This window comes from Canis lupus, chromosome 17, assembly GCF_048164855.1.
Source record: "Canis lupus baileyi chromosome 17, mCanLup2.hap1, whole genome shotgun sequence".
NCBI classification, from domain to species: domain Eukaryota; kingdom Metazoa; phylum Chordata; class Mammalia; order Carnivora; family Canidae; genus Canis; species Canis lupus.
In genome coordinates, this window is record NC_132854.1 from 32,967,714 (window position 1) to 32,979,183 (window position 11,470).

Consider the following 11,470-nt stretch of genomic DNA (forward strand, 5'->3'; position numbering starts at 1 on the left):
CAAGCACAGGTTGACATGGATGAAACAAAGGCTCCTTTAGCATGCTGTGTTTTGGAAGAGTAGAAACACTTGTTCAGGTCCAAATGCAACTTCTTATAGGATTAAGGATGAAAAGAAGAGAGAATTTCATTTAACCTTTCAATAATTATGCTTCTAGGATTTATTTACCATCTTTATGTCTCCCTTACTCTCAGGAGCTTCTCCCTCTGAACTGTACTGATGGAGGAAGGCCACTTTGCCTGGAGCAAGGGAATCTGGCTTCTGGGCTGGATTTTAGGGTAAGGTGATTCATGACAGGCTAGATCTTTCTGCTTCTCTTAAATCTCATGCAGAGAATGCCCAGTAGGACCAAATTACATAGCCTTTAACAATAAGGCTGTTGGAGGTCCCCAAATGAAGATAGGCAAGTGGGGAGGAGGACTGCCTGTTTTTGACAAGGAGAATTGTTCATTGAGAGCTTGAATTCTGTAGGAAGGACTTGGGGGGAAAGTCAAGGAAAAACAAATGAAAAAAAAAAAGTGTTTTTTGCCTGGATAGCTTTACCTTGGGAATCTTTGAACCACGCTAATGACTTTAAAGGTGAAAAATTGCAGAGACCTGATATTAAAACATTTTTGTTGCTGATTTTTGAGGAGACAATTTGACCAAATTATGTGAATATGGAATGAATTACCAGGCTTTCCTCTTGATTTCTAAATATATTTCTCCATTGAGCATATGAAAGAAAATTTCAAAAGAGCAAAAAATTGGTAACAACTTTACTGTCTTTCATAAAAATAAGCCACAGTCCTTTCTGAGCTAGAATACCCCCGCCCAGCTAAAGCTGTGTCTTCAACATATGTGGAAGACAATGTACACAGTCTGAAATGGTTGTAAAGATTGGTGAGTCCCTTACACACACATGACCTTAAAGTAAGCTCTTTGCACAAGAGGAATGTTTGTTACAGGCATGAAATATCCCTCAATACAGGGATACAAAATATGCATATTATCATTTCATAATTATTTGTGTCCTCGCTCCATGATATGTTTTCTATGTATTGACTGTCAAAGACTATTTTCATTTACCTCAGCCAAAAAAATCAGACATTATTCAATGGTTCAATGGTCCTAAAAGAGTTAAAAAATAGTGGAGCTATCATTCCCCTATCTGTAGTTAGGAGCCTCTAAATACCTTTTGCCACAGAATTTTTATAAGAATAGATTAGATTAAATGATGAGATTAATAAATTAGATTAAATGTATCTGAAAGTGTCTATTAGTGGCAGACACTATGAGTATGAGGGTGCTCAATAAATATATATTTCAGCCTCATTGAGATTATTTTATTGTATTTCTGTAGAGAAAGTCTTTTCCATATAGCAGTATAACCTTAGTAGGATATGACTTAATTTGCCTTCTTTTTTTTTTTTTAAAGATTTTATTTATTTATTCATGATAGACCTAGAGAGAGAGAGAGAGAGAGAGAGGGAGAGAGGCAGAGACACAGACACAGGCAGAGGGAGAAGCAGGCTCCATGCAGGGAGCCTTACGCAGAACTCAATCTCGGGCCTCCAGGATCGCACCCTGGGCCAAAGGCAGGCACCAAACCGCTGAGCCACCCAGGGATCCCCCCTAATTTGGCTTCTAGTATGAAAGTTAGTAATGCCTAAGCAATTTTTTCTTTCTTTTAATTTTAATTCCAGTATAGTTAACGTACGGCATTATATTAGTTTCAGGTATACAATATAGTGATTCAACAATTCTATGCATTACTCAGTGCTCATCATGGTAAGTATATTTCTAATCCTCTTTACCTATTTCACCCATCTGCCCAGCCACCTTCCCTCTGATATCTATCAGTTTGTTCTCTATAGTTAGAGTCTGGTTTTTTGTTGTTTCTTTTTTTTTCTTTGTTTTGTTTCTTAAATTCCACACATTAGTGAAATCATATGGTATTTGTTTTTCTCTGACTGGCTTATTTAACTTAGCATTATACCCTCTGGACCTATCCAGGTTGTTGCAAATGGAAAAATTTCATTCTTTTTTATAGGTAAGTAATATATATATATATATATATATATATATACTGCCCAAGTATATACACACATATATATATATGCCACCTCTGTTTATCTGCTTATCTATCAAAGTATACTTGGGCCACTTCCATAATTTAGCTATTATAAATAACACTGCACTAAATTTAGGGGTTCTTGTATCTTTTGAATTAATATTTTTGTATTCTTTGGGTAAGGTAATACCCAGTAATGGAATTAATAGAACATATGATAGTTCTATTTTTAATTTGGGGGGGAACATGTATACTGTTTTCCCCAGTAGCTGTACTGGTTTGCATTACAACCAACGGTGTACCAGGGTTCCTGTTTTCCACATCCTCGCCATCACTTCTTCTTTCTTGTGTTTTTGATCTTACCTATTCTGACAGGTGTGAGGTGATATCTCATTATGGTTTTGATTTCCATTTCCCTGATAATGAGTGATGTTCAGCGTCTTTTCATGTATCTGTTGGCCATCTGTATATCTTCTTTGGAGAAATGTCTATTCATGTCTTCTGCCCATTTTTAAATTTGGATTATTCTTTTGGTGTTAAGTTGTATAAGTTCTTTATATATTTTGGATACTAATCCTATATTGGATATTTCATTTGCAAATATCTTATCCTATTCATTAGGTTGTCTTTTAATTTTGTTATTTCCTTTGCTCCTCAGAAACCTTTTATTTTGATGTAGTCCCAATAGTTTAATTTTGCTTTTGTTTCTCTTGCCTCGGGGGACATATCTAGAAAAATGTTCCTATAGTAAATGTCAAAGAAATTACTGCCTGTGCTCTCTTCTAAGATTTTTATGGTTTCATGCCTCACATTTAGGTCTTTATTCAATTTTTTAGTTCATTTTTGCATGTCGTGAAAGAAAGTGGTCCAGTTTCATTCTTTCACATGTAACTGTCCCGTTTTCTCAGCACCATTTGTTGAACAGACTGTCTTTTTCCCTGTGCATAATCTTACCTCCTTTGTCAAAGATTAATTGACCATATTATTGTGGTTAATTTCTGGGCTCTCTATTCTGTTCTATTGATCTGTGTCTGTTTTTCTGATAATACCATACTGTTTTGATTACTACAGCTTTGTAGTATATCTTAAAATCTGGAATTGTGATACCTCCAGTTTTGTTCTTCTTTTTCAAGATTGCTTTGGCTATACGGGGTCTTTTGTGGTTTCATACATATTTTAGGATTATTTTTTCTAGCTTTGTGAAAAATGCTGTTGGTGTTTTGATAAAAGTATATTACATCTATAGATTGCTTTGGGTAGGATGGACATTTTAACAATGTTTGTTCTTCCAGTCCATGAACATGGAAGATATTTCCATTTATTTGTGTTGTCTTCAATTGCTTTCATCAGTGTTTTACAGTTTTCAGAGTGTAGGTCTTTCACCTCCTTGGTTAAGTCTATTTCTAGATATTTTATTAGTTTTGATGCAATTGTAAGTGGGATGGTTTTCTTAATTTCTCTCTCCGTTACTTCACTTAATGTATAGAAATGCAACAGATTTCTGTATAATAATTTTGTATTGTGCAACATTACTGAATTCATTTATTAGTTCTTGTAGTTTTGGTGGAGTCTTTAGTGTTTTTTGTATATAGCATGATGTCATCTGCAAATAGTGAAAGTTTTATTTCTTCCTTAGCAACTTGGAGTTTTTAAATTTCTTTTCGTTGTCTGATTGCTGTGGCTAGGACTTCCAGTAATATGTTGAACAAAAGTGGTGAGAGCATGACGTCCATTAGTCTTGGAAAGAGTTGCATAAAATACTCATGCGTATGAAGGAAAACTGGGATATGTGTAATGGGAACTAGGGACAAAAAGAGCAAGGTAGAAAAACTGAATTTTGAAACCAGCATGTTGCCCAATTGCAGACAAAATTTGTCCAGTAGGAAAGCTTCCTGATGTTGGCATATTAACATTATTGCCATGAACTGGTACAACTTAGGTAGCAGCCAGCATGTTGAAGTGACCGATGCAGATCATAGACACTGAACCACAACAAAGAAGCCATAACAGAACAGGAACATGACCCTATCTACCTCTGCCCACAGGTGGGAAGTGATGACAGCTAATGAGAAGGCCTATCATGTGAGATAACTGCATACCTCATTTAATCCCCACAACTTCAGAAAATAAATATTGTCACCATTTTATTTTTTTAACGATTTTATTTATTTATTTTAGAAAGAGAGAGCACAGGGAAAGGGACAAATAAGTAGACTGCACTGAACTTGGAGCCTAATGGGGAGCTCAGTCCCACAACTCAGAGATCATGACCTCGGCAGAACCTGAGAGTCAGACATGTAACTGACTGAGCCACTCAGGCACCCTTTATCAACATTTTTAAAGAGAAAGAAATGGAGGTTATTAAACTGACCCATGGTTCATCTGTTAAATAGTTGAACAAGAAATAGGATTTGGGTATCTTTAAAGGCAGGTGCCTTATACCATGCCCTTCCTTTTGTTATAGTTTTTTTTTTTCTTGTTTTTATTCTAATACACTTAAAATAACTGAAATCTTGGGACACCTGAGTGGCTCAGCAGTTGAGCATCTGCCTTTGGCTCAGGGCATGATCCCAGGGTCCTGGATCAAGTCCCGTAATGGGCTCTTTGTGAGGAGCCTGCTTCTCCCTCTGCCTATGTCTCTGCCTCTGTGTGTGTGTGCATGTGTTGTTAATAAATAAGTAAATAAAATCTTTAAAAAAAATAACTGAAATCTTGCCATTTGCAACAATGTGGATGGAACTAGAATGTATTATGCTAAGCAAAATAAGTCATTCAGAGAAAGACAAATACCATGATTTCACTCATATGTGGAATTTAAAAAACAAACAGATGAACAAAGGGGAAAGGAAGGAAAAATAAAATAAGATGAAAACAGAGAGGGTGGCAGCCCTGGTGGCTCAGTGGTTTAGCGCCATCTTCAGTCCAGGGCGTGATCCTGGAGACTCTGGATCCAGTCCCATGTCAGGCTCCCTGCATGGAGCCTGCTTCTCCCTCTGCCTGTGTCTCTGCCTCTCTCTCTCTCTCTCTCTCTCTCTCTGTATGTGTCTCTCATGAATAAATAAATAAAATCTTAAAAAAAAAAAAGCAGAGAGGGAGGCAAACTATAAGAGAATCTTAACTACAGGAAACAAACAGGGTTGCTGAAGGGGAAGTGGGTAGGGGGATGGGGTAATTGGGTGATGGGCATTAAGGAGGGCACTTGATGTAATGAGCACTGGGTGTTATATGCAACTGAGGAATCACTAAATTCTACCTCTGAAACTAATAACACGGTATATGTTAATTAAATCAAATTTAAATAAAAAAAATAACTGCAAGTAAATTTTGAAGTTCATACTATGAAATATTTTATTTTTTCTCCATAATTCCTTCAGTTGTCTTTTGAAAGTCCCAGGTAAAAATATTACCTTCAGTTATTTCTAAAGATCTGAATCAAATCTAAGTGGTCTAAGCTGATATTTGTCATCAACCTTCAGATGATCTGATTGAACAGCACTGATTAGTAAATATTTCTGTCAACTACTTCTACAAGGTAATGAAAATAGATGATAAAAGCGTCTTCAAAGATATATGATGTATATGATGCTTGAAGGCACTGGATTTTAATTATCATCATCATCATTGCCATTATCATCATCATGATTGCAATGGACTGGATGTTTATATTTCTCCCAAATTCAAATATTAAAATCCTAACCCTCAATGTGATGGTATTAGGAGGTGGGGCCTTTGGGAGGTAATTAGGTCATAAGGGTAGACTCTTAATGAATGGGTTAAGTACCCTTATTAAAGGACCCCACAGAGCTCCCTGGCCCCTTCCTCCATACATGAACAATGAGACTTCGGCAGTGGGTATCTCAGAAAAGGACTTTCATCAGAACAAACATGGTGGGACCCTGATCTCAGACTTCCAGCTTTCTGAACTGTGAGAAATAAATCTCTGTTCTTTATGAGCCACCAGTTTATAGTACTCTAACAGCCCAAACTAAGACAATAATCATTATTTTTAGTCATTTAAGTTAAACTGGTAAGATAGAAAAGTGGAGCTTCTGGGTTTGAAGCCAGAGGCTAAGCAAGGCCTGCAGGGCATCCTTCGATCTCTCTCCTCAGCTGCATTGAGGGTACTCTGAAGAATTTTGGCATTACAGAGGATCCCGCTGGAAAACAAGCTTCTTTTGCAAGCTTTGGGGTTTTGGGGGACAGTTTCCTTTCTTTTTTTTTAAAGAATTGTGGTAGGCTAGTAGATGTCATGAATATAAAGGTAATTTATTATTTTTTTATTTTTTTAATTTTTATTTATTTATGATAGTCACACAGAGAGAGAGAGAGGCAGAGACACAGGCAGAGGCAGAAGCAGGCTCCATGCACCGGGAACCCGACGTGGGATTCGATCCCGGGTCTCCAGGATCGCGCCCTGGGCCAAAGGCAGGCGCCAAATCGCTGCGCCACTCAGGGATCCCTGTCATGAATATAAAGGTAATTTAAATGTAGCACTTTACCCCTCAGAGTAGACAATCTACATAGTGAGCTTCAATTTCACAAGTAGTGATCAGCCTTTGTCCTTTATAGCTTTCCCATGAGGGTTTCATTGGGTTACACTCAGCATTAACATGTGGCTCTTGTACATAGGTCCATTTTGGTGCTCACCTACTCATTTGCCTGGAAGATTCAGTGTAGCAATACATTTAGCATGTATGTAGTCTGTTCTCTTATTAGCCAAAGGTAGGGAGAGAGGCAAAAGGGGATCTAGCTTTCCTTTTTCTCTTCTTCTCATTTTTCTTTTGCTAATGAAACAGTTTTTAAATATATTTTCAGTGTTCAGTTTAGGGAAGGAAAACAAATGGTCAGTTTTTTAGTAAACTTAGTAATTCTGGGTAGAAAATTATAGTCGTTTCCAAGTTCTGAATAAATAACATGCTGGGCCCAGGACAGAACACCCCATCGTTTCTGGGTGGGAGACTGATTCCCTAAGTCACCATGTACCCCACTCAGTGTGTGCTGAGAGAAGTTACTACTCTTGTTCTCTTGTCTCCCCTTGGGCCAGCCCACTATGTCTGATGAGACTGCTGGAAGGAATGTAAAGAAGATATACCAGGACAAGCCCTGATGTGAGCATTTGGTGACCTCTTGTATCCTGGAAAGAGCCAATTTCCCTGCAGTTCTATCCCAAGTTCTCTTTCTCTAGGTTCTAGTCAGGCTGCTGGAATTTGTATCCTGCATCCTCCACTATTGATTGGTGTTACTCTGAGCAAGCCACAGTTCCCTCATCTGTAAAATATGAGCAATAGCACTGTTTGCTTGTATTTGCTCTGAGATGCAGTGAGTTCATGGGAGTGGCATGCCAGAACAGTTTTTGTCAAACAATGTCTCTTCTACAGTCAAGTGTCTCCTTCACCACCACCACCACCATCATCATCATCCCTCAGTAGCAAACACCTTTCCACCTCTGTGGTGTGCACCTCATTCTCCATCTCCCTTCCCTCCATTTCATACGCATAGTATTTCTCAACAGCAAGGGAAATTTTGCTTATTTTATAGTTTTTTCCTTCTTTTCACTTTTTTAAACATTCTTTTTTGGGGGTGATTCTAGTCTCTTCTGCCCTTATGTAACACACATGCATGGATAGATCTTCTATTTACATTGCTAAATGTATCTCTCCTTCCCTCCAATATCAAGTACCATAAATCCGACTGCTCTCAATTGTTTCCTAGATGTAACGCCAAAATCTCAAACATAATCTGCCTAAGATAAACTAACAGTTGATGTTATCATGCACTCTGCCAGGCTCCTGGAAGTGGCTCTTCCCACTCAGGCCCTCCTAATGACATGATAATCTTAATCTTCCACCACCTGTGCGATCTGTGGACCAGCATTTAAATGTACTTCCTACTTCAGATAGTAAAGATACTTCGGTTCATCCACATTAGAGACCTATGAATTTTCTCAGAAAGATTGATCTCAAATTAGAATTTTGCAAATCATATAATTAATTGAAGTATTTCAGAATTGTTCAAAATCAGTTCTCCATTAGAATTACAGATCTTAGTGCTTGAAGGGATTTGGGCCTTCTGCCATCTATTGTGTATGTTGTAAACATCAATCACTGAGCCCAGTGTAGAGAATACAATTAAATTCAAGAAAAACCCTTCTTTGAACCATGTGCTGGTTCATTAGGGAATAAAGATCTGTGAGCAGGTTGAGAATATTTCTCTGTGGCAAAGTCTACAATGGCAAGTTCTATAGAAACACAGAAAGGGCAGACTCTGGGAATCTTAGCCCAACATCTCTACAGTATACAAATATTTTGCAATTTGGGCTGATAATTCAGAGGAAGCATAATTTCTGTATCCCCTCCCTTAGCTCCAGTTTATCCACCAAGCAATTTGCATGAGGTCACTGAAGCGTCTAGTGCTTATTCACCTGATGTTAAACCCCTTCCTACTTGCTAAGTATGAGTAGTTGTACAGTAGTTTAAAAATCTCTCCCTCTAAGCTTGAACCTCTTTTGAGTATACGCAATTATTTTCTGTTGTTATAGACTACTTAACTAAGCAGGATTGACATCCATCACTAAAAGTACTCACTGCATACTTTTTTTTTTTTTTTTTTTTTTTATCACTGCATACTTTTAAGCAGGGTTCTGGATTCAGATATAGTTTAAATCACCACATGGTGAAAATATCCTCTGTGTTCTTAAGATTCAGATCACTCATTACATGTGAACATTTAACTTTTTTCATCATCCAAATGCTACTTTTATAAATGTATTTAATTAACTCTTTTGTTTCATTAACCAACTATAATACAGAGAACCAAAGATAATTTACTGGGTGGATAGTTCTTAATAAGGACCAGGTGGTTTACTTTATGTGAACATTACTCTAATTTTCTCAGTGTTTTCATAAGGTCTTTGCCATAATGTTTCTCTTGCATAATGGGAAAAAAAGTTAGACATATCATCATGCCCCATATTATAGACATATCATCATGCCTACTCTTTATATTTTTATCCTTTAGTGTAAAGTTAAGACACACTGTAAATTTCTATAGTGAACACTACAGATCTGGTCTCAATGTGCATAGATCCACTGTCACCAAAAGTCTTAAGTCGTGTTAGCTTAAAAGTTCCACTCCAAAAGCTCCACTGGCACTCATGTTTGATGTTACCATTTTATTCCATTTTGTAAGCTCGTGGTCTTCTTTCAAAATTCAAAATAGCCTAATCCACAAAAAACATACATGAGTTCTTACTATGTCAGAGTACTAAACCTGATATTATAATTGCCATAAAAAAAACCACTGAGTTCTGAGTTACCATAAAATGGCAGGCTTGTTTCAGGATTACCTCTGACCCACATTCACCATTGTAGCAGTGTGCTCACAAAAATCCTTCTCCATTTAGCAAGAGAGGAGAAATTATATCCTCTTTTTTTCCACCCTTTAATTTAAATCAAATTTACAAATTCCACTAATCCCCAGCAGATAGAGAAGATGGTGTTGACAATTCACAGGGGATCTGAGGGGTTCAGCAATGGTGACATTCACTCCCAACCACACCAGCTGCCCCAGTAGAAGCAGTGTAGCACAATGCCATTCAATGCCAAGAACTATGCAATTAGCACTCTGTTATGTTTAACTAGTGAGAAGGAGGTCTCAGAAGGCATTTATACCACTAATCACCAGAAGAGATCTATCTATGCCATTAGAAATGGGATAATATTAAAAGATAACTCTAAAGCTCACATTATTCCTAATCCATTGTAAAATGCTCACCCTACAATCAATTTACTCCAATATGTTACTATTTCTAAACATTGATAGTCATTAGGAGCTGAGTTTCAATATAATTCTAGACAAGACCTTTTATAGTGGAGTGTTAATATTTTTCAAAAGAATATTTCTGGGACATTTCCCAGATCAGCATCTGGCTTTTTCATAGTTCCCTAAGGAAAGGACTTACAAGGAAAAGCAGTGGAATAATTACATTTATTAACAATTTATTTTATGCGTGAATTTTTTTGCACATCTGTAAGCAGCCCACACTTTCTCAGGTACCAACTGGTTCTGTTTTCCTTTATTTGTCTCTGAGTAACTGACATGAATGATAATACCCAGCAATGCACCTCCCCCAACACACACACACACACACACACTTCAGTGAGTATTCAATAAGATTCAGTTTCATAATGAGTATCTGTAGTTTGTTGGGTGGAACACATTTTCCAACACATAAACTCTTCTCTTGTAACAGAATTATTTTCAAGAACTGTCACTAATCACACTAATTTCAAATTAAGAAACAATTAAATAGAACATGGGGAAGAGTTAAATAGCCCAGACGTGAAAATAGAAATAACAAGGGAAACAGTAGTTCTCTAGCTCCACTAAGGTAGCAAAAGAAAACAAGTGTAACCATGCAGATGACTGAGAATTTTGAGAGATATGCTGTTTTTCTTGAGAGAGATGCTATAAAATTCACTGAATTATCAGCAAAGTCTACTATCCTATCTTTTATATTATTTAACTAAATCATTACTGAACTTCAGAATACATAGGATTTTCGGTTATATAAAAGTAAGTTGCATTATTTGTTTCAACATAGAATCCATTGTCACTGGGTAAACCTGTGAAAAAAAAAAGGTCTCCCCACAAGCAAAATGTACCCTAAAAAGGAGGCATATATACACACAGACAAATATAATGCCAGGCACAATTACATAAATGATCTAAGTGGGAAATATGTAAACGGTTCTGGAATTCTGAGAGAGTGCCAGTTTGGAATTGGAACAGGAAAAAGAAAATTCATGAAGAAGATGGCATCTAAACAGAACTTTGAATGATTGGGATTTCAACTGGTGGAAATAATGGGAAATGCAAACTACTTAGAGACACTTTAATATCATAGAAGTAAAAAGAAAGAGACAAGTGAGTTTTTGTCTCGTTGAATATAGAGCATTCTTGCAATTTAACATGGTAAGGCAGTTTGGGATAAACCTTATATCAAAAAAAGGAAATTTGGATATCTGAACAACTGGTTATATGAAACACTGATACTGAAGGATAGGTGAGAAACAAAAGATGTATTTAACTTATGAAATATGGTCTCTAACTGTAAGGAAAATGTGTCCTATTACTAGGAGATACCATTATTTTATTACATTTGTGGCTACTTTTGCAGATAGAAATTTCACAATGAGAACTAGGGGAGAATTAATTATTCTATATGGAGGAACAAATAAAAACAAAATTTCTAGGGAAAAAAATCCAAGAAGAAGATTCAGATTAGATACTGTTCAGAAGAAAAGGTCAAAGAAAAAAAATAGAATAGTTGAAGATCAGCCAAAGAGAGATTTTAAAAAAAAAGAGACATTAGATATAATGAGACATTTTTCAATTGTTTTCTGAAGGCCTTGGGAT

The 11,470-nt window shown here is 36.7% G+C and overlaps 1 long non-coding RNA gene across 3 annotated transcripts in view; it reads left to right on the forward strand.

Moving 5' to 3' along the window:
* LOC140608014 (uncharacterized) overlaps positions 1–8,634 on the forward strand; it is a 106,946-nt gene extending 98,312 nt beyond the window's left edge. Inside the window, exons 3-6 of one of the 3 annotated variants that reach the window (XR_012009961.1) lie at positions 195–278; positions 6,363–6,529; positions 7,098–7,161; positions 7,839–8,634. This is a non-coding gene — a long non-coding RNA (uncharacterized lncRNA). Of the gene's footprint in view, positions 1–194; positions 279–6,362; positions 6,530–7,097 lie in introns of all 3 variants that reach the window. The other 2 variants (XR_012009959.1, XR_012009960.1) reach the window with 2 other exon arrangements.
* The last annotated feature ends 2,836 nt before the right edge of the window (positions 8,635–11,470 follow it).